Source organism: Battus philenor, unplaced genomic scaffold (genome assembly GCF_028537555.1).
Source record: "Battus philenor isolate CCGP_79_NKW_IND1 unplaced genomic scaffold, ilBatPhil1.0.hap1 SCAF_20, whole genome shotgun sequence".
Taxonomy (NCBI): Eukaryota; Metazoa; Arthropoda; class Insecta; order Lepidoptera; family Papilionidae; genus Battus; species Battus philenor.
The window spans coordinates 8,505,186-8,530,339 of NW_027181683.1; the positions used below are offsets into that span (position 1 = coordinate 8,505,186).

The following is a 25,154-nucleotide window of genomic DNA, read 5'->3' on the forward strand; positions in this document are numbered from 1 at the left end:
AAATGAAGAAGATGTGTTTAGCGATGCGCTTTGACGTCACTCAAAAAAGGCATGTTAAGATTATCTTATGTGATCATACTCTTATTAAGGCATTGCAGTACGGAATATTATTAAATCTTGCAATTGGTTGATGTTTATTATTAATATAAAAATTTATTTAATAAAAGATGACTTCACTTCACTTTGCTTCAGCCCAATTATTTTTGACAGTACAAAGTCTGTCAGGATAATCAGACTGTGAATAAATATAATTAACAATTATATACATATACATATATATAAATTATAAAATACATAATATTAGGAATTCTGAGCTGTTTGTTCACTTAGTGTTGTCGTCTATTTTGAACATAACTTCCATACTATTAAGTTACTAATTTCCGTAATAAAACTTATTACAGTATATGAAAATACTAGGCATTTAATTTTAACTATTTTACTATAGGATAAATAATTTTAAAGTGGCTCTATAGAAAACAAATTTGTACCCTAGAATTTTGGAAAGCAAATTAAAGAATATACAATTAGGCCCCAACCGCCGAAAGATCCTCGGGTGGGGACCATGAGCCGGTAGACAAGACGTGGGTGGGCTCCCCAATCGATGCACATGCGACATGGTCAAGTTCGCGGGAAATTGCTGGATGTGGGCAGCATAAGACTTGCCATTGTGGAGGTGTTTGGGGGAGACTTAAAATCGCAGAGGGCATCTATCGGCTTAGATAATGATGATGATGTAATTAAAGAAAAATTGCTTGTTCCCTGTAGTGAACTTTACCTTTTCTTTTGTTTAATCATTGCCATAGCAACAGTATGGTGAGAATATCTACTGATTTACAGGTCGATAATGTATGACCACGAGCTATGGTATTTAAACGAGCAAACGATACAAAAGATTGCACGGATCGTGTGAATATGCTCGTCGGTGATTTATTTCCAACAGCGGTATGTAATGTGATGTTCGTTTTAGTTTGGATTAAAAATAAAAAAAGCAACTTCTGCATCCGGTGCGGGTCTGATTTTATGAATTGAAAACCACGGCTGCAAATTCGAATTTATAAAAGTCGTTAAGATTTTCACTCTACATAAATAGATTTCTCAAGCAATAAGATTCCTGTTTGAAACGCGGACCATGGAGGCATTGTTGAGACACCCTTGTGAATCCTATTTGTATTCTGATTTCAGCATCTGCCATCCACCAGCCGAGCTTTCCTATGGCGCGGTACAGCGGTTTCGATGGCGTTATATGTACACCCTGGTATAATTTTCATGAAAGAAAAGAATTTCGTATGTTAATTAAACATTTTTTTTTCAGAGGAAACAATCTCTTTTAACTTAACAGTACCTTCATAAGCAATGGAGGAAATTTGGCTTAAACGAATAAGCGGCTGCGGAAGCTAAGGCTTATTTTGAGAGTAAAGACAAATCGTTTTACACAAAGAGCATCAAAAAGTGAGAATAACGTTAAGAAAAAAATATTAAAATATATGTATATCGTCGTTTCAGCTCATACACGCCCACTGAAAAGCCTCACCCAAAGATATCTATGGGAAAGTATGTACTAATCTCCACATTTAGCACGTGAGTTGGCAAAAATCCTTAAAGAGGTGAATGTGTAACTCATTTCTCAGCAAAAATCTTCAGAGATTTGACCCCTATTTCAAATCACCCTGTACATAATAATTACTTTGATATTTAGTATATTAATTTCTATTTTTCTTTGCACCTTTTATTCATTCACAGAAAATGAGATATACATTCACCTTTTAAAACTTTCATACCTACAACCAAACATATTATATCCTCCGATTTTAGTACGTATATATTTATTTGCAATTGTATAGTAGTATATTTCTATATCCCCTCTTTCTATATCGATATATACAATATAACTTGACTAAAAAAGAACGCATATATCTCATTAACTATGCTATTATACGATGTGTAAATTAATTAGAAAAATAAATGTAAATAAAATAATAGTATCATTATTTCGATTATAGTAACGTCTATAATGAGTTAAGTAAAATCTTCTTGGACACCTTCGAATGCGGTTCCTATAATGCGTTTCGTGTGATAATCCAAAGATTATACTAACATATAAAAGTTACCTACCTAAATGTCTTAACGACTTTGGCGAATTTTTTCGAACATTAATGCATATCATAAACCAACAAGGCGAAATCGCCCCTTAGTAGGCGCTAGAGCTTTTTATTGCTGTCCCAATGTACAAGTCCATAGGAGAACACGGAGTGCAATAGTCTTCTCTCTGGTCGTCTAAAATGTTTAGTCATTAAAATAAATAAAAGTAACAACTTTGTAAAAAGGCGTTGATTTTTTTCTAGAAAAGGGACGGTAATAATAGTTGGGAAAAATGGATAAATTATTTTTTCTTAATGTATTTATGGATTATAAATTATTTATTAAATAAATAGTATTGCCCTGAGATGCTTGAATTTTAAAGATTATATCGATAAATAATTTCAATAAATGGTATTTAATAATAACTTAAATAAAATCTTACTCGAAACGCCGTCGAGGTTAAGTAAGTGTAAATAGTGGTTGCGTAACTCTGGCGCCAACTTCTGTTGTATTCATATTCAGTTTGAACTACAAAATAGTATTTTCCTTGTTCGTATACAAGCCAAGTGTGCCTATTGTATGAAGCAAGCGTCTTAGGCGCAGGGCCATTTCCACCTTCGAGAATTTGTAAATGCAATCAAGCAAACAGCATTCAGTCAATTACTAAAAGAAAATGTGAATATTAAAATTTATAAAACTATAATCAAATATTCCTAAAGACAAAAGTCTGCGTTCAATGCGTGTTACCATTGATCTCTCGAAATGTGATCACTCACTCTGGACGCCATTGGCATCCTCTCAGTAGCTTAACAAGCCCAGAGAGAGCGAGAAAACTATGCTGGAAGAATAAGGAGATCTATAAACGAACGACGTAAGTATAATACAATGTCGGTAAATAGCCCAGGTGAACAGCAATAGAAGAACAGATGGCTGTTGGGGATTTCCAGCATCGTAAGTCTTACAGCTGAAATGATGATGAATCGAAGATGTAGTGATGAATCCAAATGAAAAGAAGCATTTCAAATTTGTTAACAATACGAGTTTTACTATATGTAAATTTATTTTTTTACTATCTTTGTTTTAAGAAGATGACAATGTATATTTTAATTTTTTTCTTAAACAACTATTGAGAAATATATGGTTTGCCGCGGTTTCCTACCCACGTATCTTTGAATGACCTAGACTTACAAGTAACCTTTAAGTTCAGATTGGGTCTGGTCTAGGCATAGAGCGAGCTAATGTTAATAAATAGATGTATCGTCTGTCCGTGACTGACGCAACCTTGCATTCCGTCGATAATTAATAAAAAAAAAAACTAGCAAAATAATGACGAGTAATAACGGTTTTTTTATCTATCATCTAAACTTCTATTACAAGTTTGAAATCTGCCTATACAGCGGTACATTACTTCAACTTTATTACTTAATTATATTTGAATTATGTGTGTAATTCATTAGATTTACTTTGTTTTTATTTTTTATTATTGTCATCATTATATAAAGTGTTAAGGGAATAAAAATATAACTCATTGGTTATTAATTTATTTACGAATATACTATCCAAAAATTAAAGGTTAGAGAAAAAATAATTAACGTAATATAGAAAGGAAAAACGTTTTCGTAATTCAGATTACTACAGATCAAAATTTATTATAATTTACTATTGGTTCATGCAGACTTTATACTGCCAGAAGTTATTGTCCTGTAGCATTCCAATAGAAAAAAAAAAAAAAAAATAATGTGATTAAAAATTGGTGTAAAAGCTTTAAAGTTTTTTACTTAGAAATAAGCATTACATTAACCATTTTAAAGCATAACCAACAAAAATACATCTATTAATTCTTATTGAATGAAGAGTACATCACGTTACAAGACATTAAAATATTAAGACGAATATACGTGAAATTATATTTAGTGGTTTAAAATGTATGTAAGGTACGTAATGTAAAATTCTGCTGTGTATATATAGAAACATTAGTTTGGCACTAGACAATGCGAGAGCAGCTGACTGGTTAGACCTACAGAAATCATACATAATGCAAGGAGCAATGCGACCCGGATGTAAGATAGTCTAGGAGTCAAGCTTTTTATTGCATCTTATTTTATTGTAACAAATTTTAATGTACTATTAATAATTCTAATTATTAATTTCATAATCATCATCGTTATATCAGCCGGTAGACGCCTACTGTAAGGCATGGACTTTTCTCAAAGGTCGCCACGATGACCGATCTTAAGCTGCCTTCATACAACAACTTACCGTGACCTAACGTTATTCTAACGTTACCATAAGGATGCCGCGTTTACCGCCTCGTGGACGCTACTCGAGAACCTTTCGAATCAGCAACGTGCCTTGTCCACTTCAGATACAGATTTTATTCTGTATACTGTAGCTTCTTTTCATCGCGTAATTCTTAAACTGCCTTTGCCGCAATTTATTATATTAATGGTTGTTTAGTACACTAGATAGATGTTGATTGATTTTGTTGTGTAACAGTTACCGCCTTGATTAATAAAATAAGTATCTGTACTAAGGTTTTATAAATTGAATTTTCTATAAGCATTTATTGTAGTATACAATGAAGTATAAATAAACTACTAAAAATATATACAGATAAAAACACAATTGTGTTTTAAAATATAATAGAATTAAACATTTTTAAAAGTATGTATTATGGTCAGTTTATTACGTTTGAATTTTATAACTCAATAGAATATAAAAGGTAATAAAACATTTGTCAACTCCTAGACTAGAATCGCGTGTAGCCACGTTGTTTAATGGTTAGAGGCAAAAAGTCGACGCTAGGCGTCTCATGATGTCATCGGCGGTGATGAAACCACTCTCCTTGGTTAACGGAATTTGTAGCTTGGCATTACGCTATTTTTAATAAGAATAAGCTAAATTAGCTAATATACTCTATCGATTACAATAGAGAAACATATAAATTAAGAAATAATAAGTAACGACGTAACGTTTACTACATTTGAAACAAAGGTAACTTATATAGAATTTAGGTGAAATGTAACCACATCAATCACTCATAATCCATACATTTACACGACCAGAGGCTGTGGTTTTGTTTTTTTTTTTTTTGTTTTTTCAATTTAATGTTCCAATTCTTAGCCAGTAATAATTGTTTTCTCACCTAGTTTAAAATATTGTAAAACTGTTATTACTAATAACATTCCGTCCATTAATTGGAAAGAATATATGCTTTTTAACAAAAAATATTTTATAATTAAAGTACAGGTATGGGTATCTCTAATCGAAGTCCATGATAATCTAGATGGAATTTGTTTTGTAAATTCTTTTACGAACATTATCAATACAGTAGTGAGAGTAATTAATTTCCAAAATCTATTATAACTTTTATTATAACCTATTATAAAATTTCTTGCGCTATAGTTATATTTTTATCCGCTTTGATAAGCTCTTTAACCTTTGTTAAATTGTATGTAATACAAATGAATAAGATATTATATTATATGTTACACATTATATGAATACGTAAGTATTATATGTAAACTCTTTTCTTTCGTTTAACATAAATCGGTTATAAGAGCATAAGTCAATTCATTACAAATATGTTATTTTGAAATTATTAAAAAAAAAACAAGTTTTTAAATTTACATATCGTTATTTTCCTTTTATGGTATGTTGTCTCAAATGTTGCTGAAGCAAATGAAACTATTCGAAATAAAATTTGTTTTAATTTATTATAATTTATTTATTACGTAATGTGATAGGGGCGAAAACGTAATGAGGAAAGGTGATGTGCATTCCAACAGACTTCATCACTCTGCTCTTGTCTGCTTATAAATAGTTGTGATTGTGGATCGGGAGTTCCGGTTTCAATACCACAATATATAGTGAAATTACAAATATTATGAACAGCTTATTATCTTTTAAAGTTGCGAGCGCATACCTAATGTAGAACAGGACTTTTTTGCATATTGTTAGTAAAGTGCTCTCCCACAAACGAGTTGATCGGACTTTACATGTAACCGTCACGTTTCTTACACTACTTACTTACAACTGGTCTTATTGTAAATCTATATGGGAAGCCATTATGACTAAAATTTTTATGTGGAGTCCAGTTCCACGAGCCTTCCACATTCCATGAAGATGTAAGAACCACGTAAAGCTTTTAGAGACTTTCACATCAAATGAATATCTCGCATATACTTTACAGTAAAAATAAAACTCGTAATAATTTGTTATTATCTTTTATTCATTGCACTAAAATTGCAGAGTATAGTTTTATTAGCTCATGGGCTACATACCTTCATTATGTAATAAAAGCTAAAAGCTTTTGTACGCATGCTCAGAACACAGGTAGAAGTAATGGCAGACTGAATTACGTCTAGTAGCATGGTATGGTATTACCGCAACCGCTGTACCGAGTATTAGAAAAGCGGAACCGAGTAAGAAATAGTACGAGCGCCACTGTCACAATCGTTGACGGCGTGCTGATGGGACGGATCGACGAATATTCCCCTTCGTCTCGCCGTGCATACCTAAGGCGCGGTACAGAGTTTTCGGTAGCACTATAGTAATTACTACATCATAGACGAGCACTGCAATACCGAGCAACTGTTGCTGTGTAGCAATTATCTCCTAACTTTTGCGTTAAAATTATTATTGATGGGGTAATAACCCAATATGCCGCAGCAGCTATTTCCTATTCCTCTCATATCTCTGGTAGATGTGGTAGTTGTCCATTATGTTCCTGCGCCGTTTGATCTATTATCAGTTATGTTTTGACGGCGATATCATTAAAGATTTAGCGGTGGTCGCGTTGTCTTGTTACGATAGGAAATATCTTTAAATAATTATTAAAGATATAAAATTCCACTAGTAAACAAGACAATAAGTGGATCCCTTTACTGTATATCAACATTTTAATATATTTTTAATGAATTTTAGCAGACTTTTGTTTTGTTTTACGCTTTACAACGAGGTTATAAGTGCTTCTTCGCAGTAGTTTCTTAATTTTTTACGGTCGTGTTCATCTTAAAATGGCTTAACGGAATCGATGCCCACGTCTTTTCATACCATTCTGTCCTCCGCTCTCAGAGTCGTAGTATAGCTGTTAATATTTTATAAATACGTTAGTGATCTTTACTCACACTTTTACGCTAAAGAATACTATAGAGACCCATTACAAATTAAATATTATCGTATTAAAATTATTTCATATTTATCCATGCTTGAACCTGTTACAAAAAAATTAGTTTAAAATAAATTTGTAAAGTAATACTAGAAAGAACTGTGTTAATTGGATATTACACTTTTAAATACGATTGATGAATGTAGATATGACTTTAAAAATATATGATGTTAAATAGATACAAAAAGGTGACTCTATACATAATTTTGTAAAAAATGTGATAAATTTTATTTTACTTATGATAATGATTCTATTTTTGTACGTTTAAAATATTGAATCATTTGTAAAATTCACGTATAGAGACGTAAGGATTGTCTTAGAACAATCACAGATAAACTTACATTGTCCGGTCAGTTGAGGCAACATTGCACGCGAGTTTGGCGGGCGACGGGTCGTTGGAGCAACGCCGCTGACGTCACTCGTACCTGGTTTACGGACGTTCTTAGAAGGACTGCTAGACCTGACGGTACGTCAGTTACGAAGTTATGTTGCAGAGAATGGATGTGGCATTTTTATTTTAATAATATGTGTACTATTTTTTTCATAAAATATGAAAATATTATGATTAAATCGGGTACTTATTCATTCATCATTATAGACATTGGAGGTCTACTGCCTGATAAAGACTTCCGGCATAGACTTCCAATAGGACCAGGTGGAAGTGGCCTGCAATTCTCCGTTTTTTTCCAATGACCTTAACAGAGTCGTCCTAGGTTGTACTTGTCAGTACGTGGGCACAACCCCTGAACTCTAACCTTTAGGCCACCTGGTAAAGTTAAGTGGTCTGCCCACTGCCACTTCCACTTGCCAATCCGCGTGGATTTTATTCGTGTACAGAACTCCTCATTTCTGTGTTCATTCGATCTCGTTGATAAATCTCGAACATAGCCCTCTCCATAGCTTGTTGAGCGGCTGTGAGCTTGCCGAGGCCCAAAGTGTAAGAACAAGGTTCCGTGCCGTATGTCATCATTGGTAATACATACGCAGGTTTTTGTCTTAAAGCAATGAAGAATTGCGCGGTAAGGTATTTTGTATTATGATAATACCAAGATATTCCGATATTAGCAATAAGTTATTATTTAATATTAATAACTTGTCACAAGTTATAAAGTTGTTATAAATTAGCTTTTACTCTAAATGCCACGTCTATAAATGTTCAATTATTTTTTTTTTTGTTACAAAACCATACGCTACTTTAATGGTGTTTATACATCTTATGGCAAACATTGCTCAGATTCCATAGTTTAATGATTTTATTATCTATGGCACTTAATAAATGAAAACACGACAGTGACCTTACTCAGGTAATAATTCCTGTTTCAGACGTTTCAAATATAAAAGGAGGCTTTTCGCGACTTCAATTATGTCATCCGTCCAACTGGTAATGGTCTTACCCACGTCACGTCTACTGTCTCATGACCGCCACTCGAGAACCTTAGAGCCCTAATGCTTGCACCTGTCACTGCCACTTCAGACGAGTAATTCTTCGAGCTATGGCGGTGATTTTGAATCACCTACGGGTTTCCTCATTTCTGATTCAATCACGGAGCGAAACTTCGCGCCGCTCCATTGCATCTGGGTGACCGCGACTATATAAGGTCCATCGTAGGCGACCGGCAGACGAGTCGGCGGTTCAAAGACCCTCGTTTTCAGGCATTGCGATATTTTGGAAAATAGGTGGTGGGAAGTCGCTGAGCCGTGCGATCATCTTGGCGATTGTCGGGGTAGAGCCTTGCAGTGAGCGTTTATCGTTTTTTTCTCTCTTAAAGAGAAACGATATGCGATACGTCACTACTCTAAAAGTTTTTATAATTATATTATCAGAATGACATGTGCATTTTCAGTATTAAAAATATATATTTGCTTTGAATATAATAGATAAGACATCCATTAGCATTTTCGTATATTCACGTATCTGTAACCGGACAAGGTTATTTTAACAATATTTTTGAGACAAATGAGATTCCGATTCAACGTCGCTGCATGCCAAGTTAATAAGTTTTAAGTAGTGTTGTATTTATTAACTTTGCAGAAAACTACAATTTTATTACCAAATTTTAAAAAGTATAAGTATTTATTGCGTGATTGTATTGCAGGTAGAGATACGTTTTTGTTATGTAGAGGCAGTTTCAATGAGTTACAATGGTACAGATTTCGTAGTAACTAGAGAACTTCATAAATGCATGTATTGTTAGTAGTGTAACTGCCCAAACAGAAGGTGTTATCAATTTCTCTCATCCCTTCGCAAAATATCATTCAAAGTGCTCTCTTTAATAGGCTCATATAATAAGAAAAACTTACTAATACATATTCAAATGGGCGATCTGTGATTTAATAATAATGATTTGGGTTTTATTATATATTGATATATATTACATAAATGGTTATTATTTTTTGTTCGATAATAATATCTTAAAAATCACTTTGCACAAAGTTATATTTTTAACAATGTCTCTGAGGATACTTTATAATACTCTGAGGAAAATTTCCAGTTGTAATAGAAATTGATTTTAAGCCATCTAGCGTTAATAAAATAAGTTTCTTCAAATCATTAAATGCTATTCATTTCATGCTTGCAATTGAAAACTTGTATGATATGCCCCTAACGTAGATGTCGCTAGGTTTTTCAATGGTAGCAGTGCGCATGTCAAAATTACATGTCATTCACATCATTTTATTTTGTGAAATCTAAAATCGAGTTGATTTTGTGTAAAATATCCAAAGGTGGCGGCGCTGAATATGTGCAGCTCCGTACTCCGGACCATTGTGTTGAAAAACTGATTACAGAGAGACATCTTTTAATTGTCACGTATGGTCATTAAAAAGAGATATAATATTAATTTTTCTACAGTTTTTCCTACAGTTTTCTTAATAGTGTGTTAAAATCGCGAGATTATTGTGTTTTATTTGATATATACGAGACATTATGTGACTATATACCTTTAAAGTGTTCGGTGGTTCGTTTTCTATTTTGGACTGAATTTGGGGCTAAATTTGTAACGAGATATTGTACTTTTGTGATGAATTACATTTAAGTGAAGAAACACAAATTGCGTAAGTAATATGTGCTTTTTAAGGTTTTTCACAAATACAAATTTTGTTTTTAAAATTTTTCATTAATAAAAGGATGTTAAAACATTTTCACTTTCGTATTTTTCTTTTGTCTCAGTATATGCCGTCTTATTTTATATTAATACTAATTATAATTTTTGGTTAATATTATCGATTTTTTATTTGATAACATTGTCAAATATCTAGATTAAAGAGGGAGATTAGAATAATTTTTACTATTTTTAAGTAATTTATGATTACAAATTTCCATTACTATATCATCATATCACACCATTCAATTCACCTATTGCAACATGTTAATTCTTGACATAAAAATCTGGATCTTTGAACTGGATTAAGTTTGTTGTTAATTATCCTCAATTTTTTTAAATAATCAAGTTTTAATTTATTTTGTGTATATTTGCAATAGTTGCACTGGTAGAGCATATATGCAGTATTTTAATTCTAATAAAAAATTGCACACTCTATTTGTAATATAATTGTATTTGTAATAATTGCATCAAATATTGTTATCAATATTCATAAGGTATTAAAACTTTATACTTAAATTTGTTTGAATTAAATATTGCCAAATAATACAAAGCACTTCAGATATTTCTTGAAATAATTCAGTGAAACAAATATGTTGATTTGCTATATTTATTTGAGAAATTATTATTTTTTTAATATTTCCAAAGATATGGCTAGCATACCTACCTAATGATAAATTCTGCAGTTTTACTTTAAACCCTGTGCTTTTGCAATATTAATAAGCCGATTTTTTGCATTGTCAGTAGGGATAAAATATCAAGATGTGGTTATAAATGTACATTTTGATGGCTGGTATTAATAACTTTAGTATAGATAAACAATATAGTACAACAATACAGTACAATATAGTAATAACATATTTAATATATGTTATTAGTAACTCTGTAAATTATGTAATTTATTTAAAAAAATATTATAATAGTAAAATAATGCAATAGCTCATTGTTATTTATGCCTCTATAATTGGTGCAAGGATTGATGTAAAGGTTATTATAATTTTTTACATTAACCTCCCCACTACACAACTGAATCAATGTTTCACAAATATTTATTCCGAGTCAAATATTTTTTAACCATGCAAAATGTAATGGACTCTGGATATGTGCCCAATTCAGTTCAAATTTTTAACGATAACAAAACTAAAGCACTTTAATAAAATCAACCTAAATTAAACAAATAAATCCCCATAAAAATAATTATTTAATGTCATTGCTAATCAGGAACCTCATCTTGTTTTCCTCATTAGTATGATGTTATTTCCATGACTAAAGCATTCCAGATGGAAACATGGTTCAACAGCACCTAAAAAGTAAAATCTTTTAAAATATGTGACACAAAGAATGGGAAGTTAGTTTATAAATTATCTATTAATTCATCAGCATGATTCTTTTGCATTTTTCTAATGCAGCTAGACCATTATCAATACATTGTCATAGTATTAATATATAACATATTAATTCAAACCATGTGTAAAGTGTTTTTAAGGATATCAATCATTTCACATGACTTCAGGCAGATAAATTACTGAGGCTTGCTTAAAGGGGTATGAATGAGATGATATGCAGATATGATTTCATTTTTTAATTGTCAAGCATAAAACCTGTTATTAGTCATGGGACAAAAAGCACACATTATATATATATATATATATATATATATATATACATACACATACATATATATATGCATATATATATGTATGTGTGTGTATATATATATATGCAATATTCTTCTAAAGAAATAATTTTCTTTCAGGGCAGGTCTATGATTAACACTTAATAGCGACATCCATTTGATTCTTCTGATTTGGTTCATTTTTTTTAAACATTTTAACACCCATATAAGCATGTATGTAATTTGTTAATTTTAGAATGCATAATGCTATGCTATGTTGCTATAATGTTAATTAAGCTAATTGTAAATTGAAATATCTATTTTACTTGAACGAAAGCCCTTTGCAACATTAATTGTAGTCAAAAGTTTGCTAGTAAAGAAATGAAAACTTACAGGCATGGATAGTTGTACATACATTTGTTAATTGAAATTTCTAACAAATTTACATTTGGAAGACATTATGCATTAACATTTACATTTTGCCATCTATTAATTTAACAAAGTGTATGAAATTGTAATTTTATTACTTATTTAATGATTTAGTGTATGTTTTATGACCTTTTAAAAGTAATAGTTTCAGTAAAGTACAATTTCATAATAAATGTTACTAGGAGGGATATAGGCAAGTGATTTATTGTAAAGCAAAGTATTATTGTTAAAAACAGATGTTTATGCTTGCTCATTAGTGTAATGTTTGTTTCATTTTATTTTTCCACTTATTTATCTCCTATTTTTTTTCTATTATTTTATAAACATTAACACAGGGAAATATAAAGTAATAACTTAATGAAATTTTATACTCTTATTTTACTTAATTTTTCAAATTCTAATTCCACGCCCTATATATAGGGTGATTACTTACAGGTGTAACAGCTTTGAAGCTTTTCCATTCTATAATGTATAAAGTGATCACCTTGAAATGTGTCGTATTATTTTTTTACTAGAATACAACAGGCCAACAAATTCTGGCTGTACAGAGTCTGCAAGGACAGATAATGATTGATATTTAATTTTAATAGGTAGTAATAGACTTTTCTTTTTTTATTATTTATTTATTATTGTTATTCTTTTATTATTTCTGTAACCATTGATTTTGTATGGGGTGTATTGTACATTAATTGACATTATATGAGCTATACATTTGCCTTAAACCTTTTACTCCAGTATCAGATAACTATGTGCATATAAGTCAGTCAAACTCTAGTGTTTATTATTGTTATTTACGAATCCTAGTTGTAATTAAATGGAATGTCTTGCGTCGGGCAAAACCTTAAGTAATAAAAATTAAAGAATTATCATTAACTACAAAGAGATTATAGTTATTACAAAATAACTTATAAAATTGCATACTTTTAAAATTTGCGTTTTATTTAAACTATTTATTGTCTCATAAAATGGTTATAATGTTTAAAATATGTGTTCTGATTATATTTAACAATATTTTTATTTCTAAATTTTTTGACTACATTCATATTGAATGTCGAAGTTTGTTAATGACACTGATTGTTTCTTTCACGTGAACTGTATTATATTTGGTTAATAATCGGCACTGAGAACCTTTTAGGGTCGATGTAAATTAAAATTATATAATAAAGAAATAATTTTGTACTAAGGGTAAAATTTTTATTAAACAGTTTAAATTTATTTTAATTACTGTACGCAATATTAAGAATGCGACCTCGTTAAATGTACTTTTACTTTTTTTCATTTGCTAGATACATTCTACTAGCATCGGAATCGTATCTAAAGAGAGATATTTGAAGCATTGGGGTGTCAAAACTCAACATTGGTTTGTTTGAAGGCTGGTTTGTGATATGGTCAAAGTCTCGTAGCAGCGTATTTTGTAATTTATGAAGAGACAGGTTTATATATCTATGGTGTCCGCATGAGTTTTAAAAAAAAAACCTTGGCAATTTAAAAAAAAAAAAAAGATGCGCTAGTTTATTTTTACTATCTAAAAGCGCTGCTTGTACTATAGCATTCACCACCTCAAGGGTTGTTCTGGTAGAGAGCTTAAGGTGATTCATGATCATCATCATCTCACCTAGAGCTGCTCAACGAGCGGTCCTACCTGGACCCAGCATCTTCCGATTACGCCAACAAGGTCGTCAGTCAACCTTGTGAGTTGACGTCCTGTGCTTGGTGATCCTTACTACAGAACCTTTAGGTCCCAACAGCCATCTGTTCTGTGCGCTACGTGGCGTCCCCAATGCCACTTCAAATCCGCAGGACTCTATCGGTTACTCTCGTTCATATACAGTGTATCTGAATACAATTACAAAAACGTTTTGCTAATATTGTAACTTTATGAATTAAAAAAAAATGTTTGATACAATTTAAAATAAATATTTGAGGTATAACTATATCCATTAAATATAATGTAATCATTTGGCTGTGTCGTGTCGGTAACATTTGTTCTTTTTTCGAATCTCCTTATTTACTTTATCTCTCCTCTTTCTTGATTCGATCTATATTCCTGATTTGATGGAGGTATTATTATTATCATAATATTATTAGTGCCGTATTTGAAGCGAATGAATCCAAGAGCATAGCCCTTTATGTTTTCACTAAGAGGTAAAAATAAAGGCTGTGAAAAATAAGTTACCTGTAGGTTTTTATTCGTTATAATCTCATTTTGTTGATAATATAAAAGTATATATATTATAATTACGTCTTAACGTGTTGTTTTCATGTTGGCATGACGTCGACCGGGGCTCTGACCTCTTGTTAGAGGCTTCCAATGTAAATAGTTAAAAGTAATGAGCGTACATAAAACAATTAAAAACATGCAATTGTTTTCCATTGTATATTTCGTAAGGCTTATCTTAAATCGTCGTCTCAGAAAAAATAGAAATACTTACTTTATGGTTATATAAACACCATTACAAAAAAATTAATTTAGTATAAATCTCATACAAAATAAATATAAATCGTCAAATATATTGCTAAACGCTCACCTACAACACCGCTACAGGCTTCTGTTTTTTTTTCATGTTTTCGATAATGTATGAAGAATGGTTTTACAAAGAGAAAAATCGCGGGAAGAAAAGTAAAACTCCAACACATTCCTTCCCATACCAAACAATAAATTGAAACATCTGTGCCTAGTTGTAAAATGTTTTACGTCAATCAAGACCAAAATAAAGCGCCTTACGATGTAATGTAACGAAAAATATCATGTTATGGTACGGGCATTACAATTACAAATATTCACAATTACGAAATTCCTGTATAAACAAGATAAACAACAACAATAAACAAAGCGAATACCACAAAGTACATTTTTTATATATTTTTTGTTGGACTGTGACAGTTGTTTTTTTTTTCTTTTATGGCCCCCGCTATTAGGTTGTCGTTTTATTTCATTTACTTCATCTTTCTTTCCACATTTCTTCTGTCTTTCTCTTTCATTCGATATAATTCATTCCTCACGTCATCCCCCAGTTTTACATTTCTTTATTTTATTTTAAACATGTTGTTCTATATACTTTTCATTTTTATTTTGCTTTATTTGCTATTTTAATGTTTACATTTATTCCTATTTTTAACTTTTCTACTGATTGCTTTTTCTGCAATTTTCCTGTAAAGCTGGAGGAATATTGATCTCTTTTCTTCCTCCTTAATTAGCGCGGCCATTAACTCCTCGTAGATCTTCATGCCTAGCCGGCATTCGGAGCCGACCCGAGTCCTCCGAATGCGAAACTACCAGGTGGACCACGGTCTGGTCCATGCCCGGTTCACAGAAGCCCGAGAGGTCCTCCTTGAGCTTAAACCGGTGAAGGTTGTGACAGTTAACTTTTGACAGTACGAAGTTTGTCGGGAAGAAAGAGATAGAAAAGAGAAATGAACAGCTATTTATTCAACCTTGTATAACTCGTAAAATCAATCATATTCACACAACAGTGTTAATGTAATTATTACACCAACAAAACTAAAACTAATTTGTCATTTTCCGTCGTAATGATTTAACTTGATAGATCTTGGAAACTTCGTGTTGTTTCCCATTACGTACAACTCTGATCGTGCATGGCATGACCTAAAGTCGTAAAAAGGTTAAAGGAAACAGCAGAGGCGCTGTCAAACAATACACGTGGCAAATGTCAGGGCCGTGACTCAGTGTTGCAGCTAAAGGGTTGAATCACACGAGCACCCGCCCTTAATGCCTGCTGTGTAATCATGCCCTAATTTAGTTTTAGAAATTATTAAGTAAGCTATACTGCGCAAATTATACAGATTGCTTATAGATGTAGTTTGATTATTGAGGCTTGTTTTTTAATGTACAGTACGCCCAATCTAAAACCCATGGGTTTCAGAAAATTAATATACAACGTAATGATAATATATAACGTAGTAAGACAAACTCTTGTAAAAATTTGAATCACAACGGATTAAAATGAATTATTATTTATCACGTGTCTCTGCAGACTTGTACCAGAATTTATAGGCCTAACGTATTCTAATAGAAATAAAGTAATGTAATATATTTCCGAGTGATCATTTTATACAGGGTTATTTGAAATCGGCGGAGAAGCCTTAAAGCTTTTTGCTGGCAAATGAGCTATCGATTCCCTTTCTATAGCTTTTACACCTATAACCAATCATCATATAGTACTTATTGATATCGTTACAATAATACAAGCTTTCGAACGTCGATAAAATACTGATTTGGTACAGATGGGAAGCCTTAATATAGCCTGTAGAGAGTTCTCTCAGAGTTCGATTTTCGCACAGATAAAATATTCAAATGAACCATTGGGTACGCATATTTTGTTCAATCTGGACGTAATTTTTTCTAGTGTGCACATACATGATTTATGGTTTGGTATGTTTACTATGGTTTAACTGTATTATGGTTTAGTTTTATTAATACAAGGTTCATTAATCTGAGTTACGATACCATGAAATATTTTGAATGACTATATTAAATAAAATGGATTTTGTACTAAAACATGAATCTAGTGATATTTTTATTTTCTTTTTTTGAATAATTTTTTGGTTTGTTTATACACATATATCAAATACGTAAATGCATATTAACGCTTTTTAAGTCATTATCGAGTTACATATCATGATAAGATTTTTTCTTATTTTCCGTCTTATATTAAAACAAAGCAAGTTGTATGTTGTATGTCGGTGTGTAATTCGCATTGTTTGCCGCATGCGCATTTATCAGCGGGCTAACGGGCGGTGCACGTTATTGCACGACTACTGCTACATACCGAAAGTAGCTATATATTAGTCCTTTTCTTACCGAAGACATAGTAGTTGCGAGTAGCGGAAGGCCAGTCATTGTTACGATTTTCAAAGGTGGTCTATGTGTTGCGGTGAGCATCTATCGACTTATATGACGATGATGATGATATTGATTATTGGAATATTTTATGCTTTTGACTTGTGCGTATAAGATACAGTACGATCTAGTAATGATGCAGTGGAAGTGTGAAGTCAGTCAATCAAGACTGATGCAATTTATCATTGCTTATGATTTATATCCATATTGTTAAAATTTGAAGTCAGTTTTGATTCACGTGAATCAATTTGGACGGCAGAGGAATGATCTAAGACGTATATAAAACTCGTATAAAGTTCGAAATGTTTAATATAAACTGAAATAGATTTAACACTGTGCAGTGGCCGCCTGTTTTTAAAGTCGCATCTACATTTAGCCAGAACGGTTGTGCTCTACCGAGGCTAATGATTATCTCAACTATTTTTGGTTCACCGCGCTTTATATCTGAAGCTAAGTGGGGAAATAATCCTTAATGAAGACATATTTATTGATCCAACCGTAGTAAGGAAAAGCGAATGTGTATTTTAGTCTTAATTTTACTATAGAAGTCGAGAGCTGAGCGAGATCGAGTGAGGAGTGGGTTTTAATCGCTAGCTTTTTGTAAAAGGCGGCTAAATTGGGACGCTTTTGAAATTCATTCTAATTATTCGTGTAGGGAAAAACAGGATGATACCTTAAGATGATGAAGGAATAATCCAATCTCCATAATAAGGTCTTAGCGATTGATTCGGATCCGCTGCATATTTGCCCTCGCGTCTTTCGTATCGATAACGGGTAGAGGACTGCAACTCTACCGTAAGACGTCGGGGCACTAGGCTACCTCTGTTCAAAATACGGTTTGATATAAAGGCATATTCGTCGACAAAAGACATCCAATTGATCCTTGAGGTTTTAGCCGGTGGGAGTCGTATGTAGGATTTGTCTATAAGACAAAAAAGGATGATGAAAGTACCAAGATCCCGAAAAAAAGTCCTTAAGTATATCTTACGAGAATCTGGCACGTTTAAGACTTAAGAAGTAGGGGTTAGGCGTTTTTGTTTAGTTTGTTAGAATCTCAAAGGCGTATAGCCTTTCCATCCATCGAACCCAATCCTGTGACATAAATTATGGATCGGCCCAGCCTGAGGCTCTAAAAGTAGCTTTCGAGTTTACTCACTGTAAAGAACTCTGCGAAGCTTTCCATTCCAAGACCCAAAAAAAAATTTGTCTCTATATGAAAAAGAAGGTATAATATATTGCGGAAATTTTTAAGAACTGTGAAGCGTCTCATAATATAACTGATTTTGATTGATTAATAACTTTTTCATCGTTTAGGGATTACAGAGTGTTTAGAATTTCTTTTGCTAGATCTCAAGAAAATTTAATTAAAGAGCGTTTTTGTGCTAAGAGTTACAACATGGTTAATGACTTCGTGGAACAACTTGGGAATAACGTATTCGCTGATATACAATTTATATATAATTTACAATATATATATATATATATATTTATAAATATATATATATATATATGTATATATATATATATATATATATATGCATATCAGATTAAAATTAAAATAGCCTTTCATGTTAGGGTTCTCTCTTCTCGTTTATTGTGTGAACAAGTGACAATCATTTTGACCTTACTAGGAGATATAATCCATCGTATGTTAAATAAAAAAAATTTCAATGTCTGATAATCTTTTGCTTGGTTTCGTAAGATTAAATCAAATTCTATAAGCCTTCAACGTGTTCCGAAATGTGAACACAACTTTAGCCTATATTTAGCCACTCACGTTTTGCTTATGTAGTTGCAAACGTTAAACATTTGACGGTAGCTCTTTATTTTCTTTTTCTAATATAAGACTCTGGAATGGTGTGACGTTTTATTGTAACGCACGGGAAGTTTACAAAATATTATTTTAGTAAAAGAGTAAATTTTAACTGATTAAAAATAATGTTTGCTTTCAGTTACCTTTTACACTGAACAAATATTGTAATTTATTATTGTCGTCGTTGTTTGTCGTTTGAGTCCATAGACGCCCACAGCTAGAAAAAGGTCTCCCCCAAATTTATCTATGGGATGATATACCATAATCGCCAAACTTGGCATACGGGTTGGCGATCGCGGTGTAGTATTGTCCGCAGAGGACGCTGCTGCCCATCCTTTAGAAACTTGTTTGTGAGCAGTGAAAATCCTATATAATTAATAAACAAGGTTTGAATTGTATAAGATTGTATCGAGACTCGAACCCACGACCGACGATTGCATTTCACAGACCGCTTGGCTCTGCCACTGCTCAAATACCGAGTTATTATTCTGTCGCCTTATTTATTGATTAAATGTTTTAAAAATAAATATCTATTACTTACCAAAACATGTCTTCTATTCGTATATACTGACGAGATTTAATAAAATCAATAATTAATGTCATATTTTATTCATTACATTATTTTTTGTTTAATAAAATCTTTTTTGTTTTAACTAATGTGAAATGTTTGATCGATAAAATTTGATCAGTAAAAAAAGAAAAGCGTGATTTTACCGTTTTTTTACGAAATTGTAATCTTTTCTTTAATTTTACTTATGCTCTAATGAACATATGAACATAAATATTAGCCGTATAAGATTATTCGTTCTTATGATTTGCGCTTATTAACATATTCATTTTTATTTATATAGAAGATTAATAAAATGTGTATAGAATTAAAGCCAATTATGATATGTTAATTATTGGCTTCTCAGTTGATTGCAAAAGTTCTTAATTAGTAAGAGAAGTTTAAAGTTACTCACGATTATTTTTAAAAGCGGACTTTAAAGTTTGTTTCAGTTTGCTTTGATGTATTTAAGGTGACTTTATAAGGATTGATCGATTGAATAAATTTCTCAAACATACAGTTGTTTTGATTTTGATTTGTAATTTTTCTTGCCGGCTAAAAGTACGAAATACTTGTTTCGTACTTATTATACATGATTCATTTCGCAAGTCAAAGGCGTTACTCAATGTAGTTGGATATTATTTTATATTTATGAAAGTCGTGTTGATTGATTTGATGCTCGATATTTTATTTAAATTAATTTGACGGTTGCTTTTACCTCTTTCAAATTATTGTTATATATGTTATATCTTATAATTTTAGAGTATGCGTTTTTAATTTAAAAAAAAGTAAAAAAAGGAATATATGCAACATACAGTACCCGGAGAGCATTATCTCTGTCGCACACTATGTGCCGTTTTGTCAGTCGTGCGACAGAGATAACACTCTACAAAGTCGAAATTAGCCGATTGTCTCTTTCCAAAGGTCGATGTGCAATATTTATCGCCGGGTACTGCAGTTTTGTAAAAATAGTACATTGTTTCCATGCAGTATCCACCTTACATTTAAGTATCTGTTTACTAATAAAATTGACGTTTAACTTTGCTGTTGATAAAACGTGTTATGTATGAGCAAGCTCTAGTCACAGTTCAGTAATGTAAATGTTTGAGTTACATTATCTTTTATAATTATCTATATTTAGTGGAATTATACATTTTGCACAGTAGAGTTAATTCAATGGGTAAGCATTGTTACTTACCGCGGTTTCCATACTTTGAAGGCGGCACTTTGCGAGAATTATCTGCATACATTGTCACTGCTCAGAAACCGTGAAAGAAACTACCAGCATTTTGTAGGTAAAACAACAGAAGAACTTTCATCAATTTGCAATGGGACAGAGTGTTCTACGAGTATACGTTCCTAAAGCTTTTGTTCGAGTTTTAAAAACATTAACGGATTTAGGTCATGTATACACATATGTATAATTTTAAATTTAGAATCATCATCATCATCATTGTCATGTCAGCAGATAGACGCCCATTACAAGGCAAATGCCTCCAAACGATAGGTACTTGTCCACACAGTATCCGTTTTGTATCAATATTGCAGATGATCATATTTTTTAAAAAAATAATCATTATTTTAAATGGAAGTAGATTTATTATATTTAAATATTAATAACCAACTAATATACAAGTCTAAATGATTAAATAGCATTTTCATAGATTTATTATTTTATTAATGAGTCTTCATCATTTGACATAGTGCGGCCAAATATCCGTTTCTATTTCTCTTTAGCATAACTATTTTGACGTCCGTCGACATTGACCGTCATTGACACAAATCACTATTCGTGTCAATGACGCATATATGCGATATATGGAGCATGACATATATGAAAAAACTAATATTATGATTAAAACGATGGCTTTCACACGCCTTCGCTGCTACGACCCGTGCAGACAAGATTTATCTACGATATAGAACCAAAATTAAGGAGATCCTTGGACAATGAAAAGTATGCCAGCGGATTGGAAATTTGGAGTGGCAGGGTTAGGTGACATAGCTCGTAGAACAGATGCTCGCTGAGACTTTAAGGTTCCGGAGTCAAGATCACCGACCTACAAGCGTAGCATAAGACGTCGTCCCGTAAGTTGGACAGACGACCTTCAGCAAGCCGCTTCTATGACAGAGGATTACACCCTGAAGTGGACGTCCTATGGTTGAAAAATTGATAATTATTATTATACATTGATACCTCGCTTTACGTCGTTTAAATTTGAGTTTTTTAGAAGTTACGTCACTGTCTAATTAGTTCTAATTTCCACTGCGCATCGTTAGATTTTAGAAATCGCGTTGTTTCAAATTTCCAAAGCGCTGTGTTTGATTGAAGAAATTATGGAGATTGTTTTTAAAAAAGGATCCTAACAGCTGTAGGAGTTTTAAAGTGTCCCCGGCAGTAGCTACGAAAATTATTTTACGTTTAAAAAAAGTTGTTCATCAAACGTTTTACCGTTTTTCTGAGAAAGAAAGCCAACTTAAGACAACAGCCACTATGGACTCATCATACAATGATTATTTTTAATTTTGTTTGTCATTAATTAATTCAATATTTTATTTTGTTTTTTAAATGTTTACTTTGTTCAATTTTCTTTTAAAAAAGTAGTATTTTCGTAACCCTGGAATGTATCTTCGATGTTAACATGGTTTGGTATGGAAAATCTTAATTTACTTTACGGCGTGTTTTTTTGAAACGTAACCACGACGCATAGTGAGATATTGGAATATATAGAATTATTTTGGGGGAATGAATAAGCCAATAGTTTTCAAAACAGTAAAGGTGTCTTAGAACCTAGGAAATTGTTAGAAATCCATTTAAAATCATAAAAGTACAACATCCAGAGATCGGGCAGCATACTTCTCTAAAATTGAAGTGTTGGCTTTTTATGCAAAAAACTTAAAAAGCATTTTGCGAATCGGCAAGTATGGCGGATGATTATACCTGCTTGCGTGAGTGAGGCGCTGCACTGTACCTGATCCGCGCAAGTTATAGGGTAATTCATTGAAACCGCTTCCATATTATCTGAGCAAACACTAGGTATATTATCTCACCTTTGACTATACCATAAAATGTATTTTATTAACTAAAAACGTGCAGAACATAAAAGTAGAGAAATAAAAAGTAAATGATAAACATATTTTGCTTTTCTATATGTATACAAATAGAAATATATGAACTCATGCTATATTGAATATATAATAAAGGTAATAGTTAATCTAGCGTGTATAAATGAAGAATATTTACTAATCTAACGATACAGATACGAACCTAAGCGATGCAGATAGTTTAAATTCAACTTCTTAATGTAGGGGAAACATAAATTCTGGATGCCATTAATAAGACAATTATATTTCGCATGTTTTATTTATCTCCATAAAACCATAAACAAAATTGCTTGAACTTCATACATTTATTTTCATTTTCATACATTGTTCGAAGAAATTTGGATATTTTGGTTTTTCATTCATGCAATGCAATGTGCACATTTCGCAGCGCACATGCCCGGTTCAGTAGCGTCACTTCGGCGGAACGAACTGCGGCAAGGAAAGGTTTAAAAAGATACATACACATTCCTTTGTTTAATAAAAATATATCTTCGTTAAAACACACGTTTTTTATTTTGTTTCAATAAGTGAACTTTATGATGCTCTACTCTTTATAAAGCAGTTTTAATTATTCACCTAGAAATAAATTTCATCTTAAAATAATTGATGAAATTGGTCGAATTATATGTTATAATTATACCGTTCTGAGGTATTCCATTTACTAAACCGTTACGGTGCGCCTACCGCCTAATCGGTTGTGACGTCTTGTACCTATTATTGTGTTTTCAGCACCGTAGCAAGACGAACAGCCGTGCCAAATATAACACGCTTGCTTGACAGGACGTGAAAGTAAAGATACGTTCAATATAAACAAAAGTCTTTTGTCTGTGTTTGTGTATAATCGTTATGCAATATAAGTTTTTCAATTCGTTATTAATATTTGTATAGCAGAGCAAAACTATATGCAATATATAGTTGCGAAATAATAGAAATATTTTTTTCACTTAATATAGTCTATTTATTAGTAATGAATTAGCATATCGTCAAACTTACCTCGAACACAGCTTCTATTGCTACATCAAAACTACAAAGATATTATGTCTATCTTACCTGTTGATTACTGCTTCTTTAGCTATGCATCATATAGAGATCTATTGCGGGGTATCTAGACGGCGTAAGAAATTTGTATTACAAAAGTCTTGTTTCAGAGAAGAAATGTTACGTTTTTTTAAATTATAAGAACAATAATCTTAAATGTCAATGTTTAATATGCATATCCAACTCGAAAAACTATTTTCTACCAGCCCGTCTCCTCATATGATCTTGAGAAACAGGAATTGAAAAACCATGTTACCGCACAAAATTATCTTAAAATAATGAATATGTACATATATATTATTAAAAATATTTCTCTAATGTAATGTTTTATCAAAGGCCTACATTAAATAACAAAAATGTTTTATTTAGCAAGTTTATTTTTAACCAGTTAAAAGGACACGATTTTTTTAGCTGCCATGTTTTTCACCGATGTATATATTACCGATTTCAGTGTGGCCATCGTTTACCGATTGACGCCGCCCTTGCCGAATAAAATGACAATCGCCGTTATCATTTTTAACGTAAATTTAAATATTTGCAATCTACGAGTTCTAATCCACTTTGTCCATTTTTTCATAATTTTCTGGCTAATGGCGAAGAAAAGCAGTTACCTTTTTATTCTCTAAATAAAAAAGGTAAAGTACAAACAAGAATAAAAAGATATAAGTAAAAACTTTACTTATATTCGGCATGCTAAGAATAGATACATATATGTTCTTAAAAATATTTTCACTGGTTTATGTAGGGAAAGTTTTTGAGATATAACCAAGATTTAGTTTTTCGTCTCTTGTAAATTTGAATTTTCGTACTTATGTTTTTTTCGGCAGGGGCGGCGAAATTATATACTATCGTAGTATATATGCAAAGACATAATTTGTTAGTTTTCAGTGTATATAAATAATAATTTTTAAAATGTAATATCTTGTGAATATAAACAGTTCCAATAAATATTATTGCTCGTTTAATACGATGAATAAGCGTATCTGCTGAAACTTATCGACTTTTCAGTAAAACAAATTAATTCATTATTTTTGATACTAGACTTGAGACTTGACTATACTGCGCTTGTTTCTCTTTGTTTATTTCAGCGGCTGTGTAAAGTATCTACATTGTGTCGTACTTTGGCCCTTTCATATTTTTTTATGATTTTAACCTATAACCGCAGTTGTGAAACTAAATATACTCGTTAAAAGTCATGAAAAGAAAGGTAACAAAAAACTTTGGGATACTTTGGGTTTTGATAAAAATTGTGGTCGTGTTTTTAATTTTTGACGTTAAGAGGTTTTAATTTTTGGCCAGGTGGTGGAAGCCTCAAAGTTAAAACTTGACGCATTTATTTTGACCCCCGTGCAATATATACTCTTTTATATTGCCTGGCGGTCAATATAGGGAGTTT

At 31.8% G+C, this 25,154-nt stretch overlaps 1 protein-coding gene across 1 annotated transcript in view; it reads left to right on the top strand.

The window, feature by feature from the left end:
* Positions 1 to 9,972: 9,972 nt before the first annotated feature.
* The window catches only part of enc (encore), a 66,517-nt gene continuing 51,335 nt past the window's right edge, over positions 9,973 to 25,154 (top strand). Inside the window, exon 1 of the mRNA XM_068765716.1 lies at positions 9,973 to 10,303. The gene's annotated coding sequence lies outside the window, so the exon portion shown is untranslated. The remainder of the gene's footprint in view (positions 10,304 to 25,154) is intronic.